This window comes from Etheostoma spectabile, chromosome 1, assembly GCF_008692095.1.
Source record: "Etheostoma spectabile isolate EspeVRDwgs_2016 chromosome 1, UIUC_Espe_1.0, whole genome shotgun sequence".
In the NCBI taxonomy this organism is placed as follows: Eukaryota; Metazoa; Chordata; class Actinopteri; order Perciformes; family Percidae; genus Etheostoma; species Etheostoma spectabile.
This window is the reverse complement of record NC_045733.1, coordinates 27767940-27770262: the sequence shown is the minus strand read 5'-3', so window position 1 is coordinate 27770262 and position 2323 is coordinate 27767940.

Genomic DNA, 2323 nt, shown 5'->3' with positions numbered 1-2323 from the left:
ATATATATATATATATATATATATATATATATTTATTCTTTTTTTCAAGGCGGGTTTGGAAAAAAGAATTGCCAATGCACAATGCCAAGAAGGACTCAGGAATTTAAAAGTTATATATATATATATAATTTCATGTTTGTTGGTCCCACTTTCTCTCAGTCTGTTTTGTGTACCTCAAGTCTAGTTACCTACATTTCCCAGAACACTTCTTGATAACCCCCAGAGAACATGCCTGAACTTGTTTTCATTCAGCTGTACGACAGTAGTCGCTGTGAGACAGCAGCTGTATTGCACTATATGCCCTTTCCCCAAATATTAGGGTAATGTGATATTATCTTTACAATTTGTGTTTGGGTGCAGACAAGCAATAAACCTAAGCACTGGTTTGGATGCTGCAGCGTTGATGTGCTCAGTCGTCTGATAGACTTTTGTCTAGTCTGGAGAAACGGCTGCCAATTCGTTCCACCTCACAGGACCAACTATTAGTTTCTCTTGGAATGAACCAAGTGCATTGTTTATTGTTAGCCATGCACTGCAAAAAATCACCACCCAAGACTGTAAATTTTAAATTTGGAGGTTTAAAAATCACATTTTTTACCTAAAGCAACAGACAATTAATTCAGAGAAACAAATTTAGCTTTTTTCTAAATTAACCATTTTGTCTTTCTTATTTCTTTTTTTAATATTGGGAATCAGATCACATTATTTTTGTTACTAGGCCAGTATTCTAGCTGGTTTGTTCAAGCTTTATTAACAATCATATTAATGATTAGATTAACTATATAATTTCTTTTTGCAAATAGGCCTACTAAAGTAATGTACAATAAAATATTGTGTTGAAGTATCAATGGTTTCTTTTCAGTGTAGTGTCTCCAGTGGCAAATCGTATTGCATATTTTTGTCCAGTGTCAGGCAACAGATATTCTTCTCTACAGATCTTGTCTGGAGAGGCCTCCGATGGGTCATCCGGAACGGTTCGTTAACAACGCTTTAATTGGAAGCTTTTTTGCCTTTGAAGGGTTTGGAAACATTGGGGATAAAGGCAAATTCCTGAGCAGTATCAACATCTACGCACCAGTGAGGACAGTCAGTGGGGGCAACAACAGGACAAGCTCCCTTGCTGATACTTAGAGACATGAGGTGCAGTAGCACATGAATGAGTGGATGAATTCAAAAACTTACATTTGTAGATGCATCCACACACTCAATTTCACTGTATTTACAAATTGTGTTTGGCTAAATGATGAAGCAAATGTCAAGCTGGCATGTTTTCAGACAATGGTTCTAATGACATGCATACTAAATGTCATACACAAACAGTGTGGTGTAAACCTCTGAACCGTGCATAGCTCTGTGCTGTTCTGTCAAATTAAACAAACAGGCTAAACACAACAGTACACCAAGCTTTTTCAGTTTATGTATATGACAATAAGTGAATGTCGGTGATTTTGCCTTGGAAAAAAGTTTCACCACACTCCACTTCTGAAAGCTGTAAATCCATAACATCCTCTGGGGTGCACCCTGATAAATTAGGAGGCTTTTTTACAAACCGTGTCCCATTGTTAATTGGATTTAAAGCCCTTTTAGTTAATACAATTTAGTTTTTTTTTTTTTTTGGACACCAAAGTGTGTCATGGCTGGGTCCGGGTGACATACTTGAATTAATTGTCTTGATGGTGCTCATTAGTAGATTGTTAACTACTACATGTCACTCCATCTTGTTAGTCATTATTCTACCTTTGAGAAAACAATACAGCTGTTTTGAGTCTTCCATCGTTTTTTTTTCTGTCCACTCTGGTCCCATTTTGTACCACTGACTAAAGCATCAATGACCAATCCCATTGGCCAGTAGAAGCATCAACTGAAGTGTGAGGAGTGCGGCCAATGTGTTATCACCAAGACAAATTAGGTTTTTCATAGTATCGTCACGGCAAGATACCACAGTGATAAGTGGGAATATATTTATACCTGTGATTTGGAAACTGACCCTTTACTCCTGTTGTAAGTACATTTTATATAATACTGTTTAGTGTGAGTGTCATTCTACTTCTTTTTAACAATGTTATAAAATCAAAAGTAACACCATGCATATGTTAAATTAAATGCCAAACAAAAGAAATATGTTTAGGTTACTTTTGTACACATGGCCACACTGAATGCAGTTGGCTATATCCCTGTTGGTGAGATCATCCACCTGTCTGTGGCTCCAATATGCACGTGTCAGAGAGACACACTGGATTCTCTTTCTTCCACACACGCCACTCACGGAGTGGAAAAAGGTGGAGACACACCTACATTTTTACACACACACACACACACACAC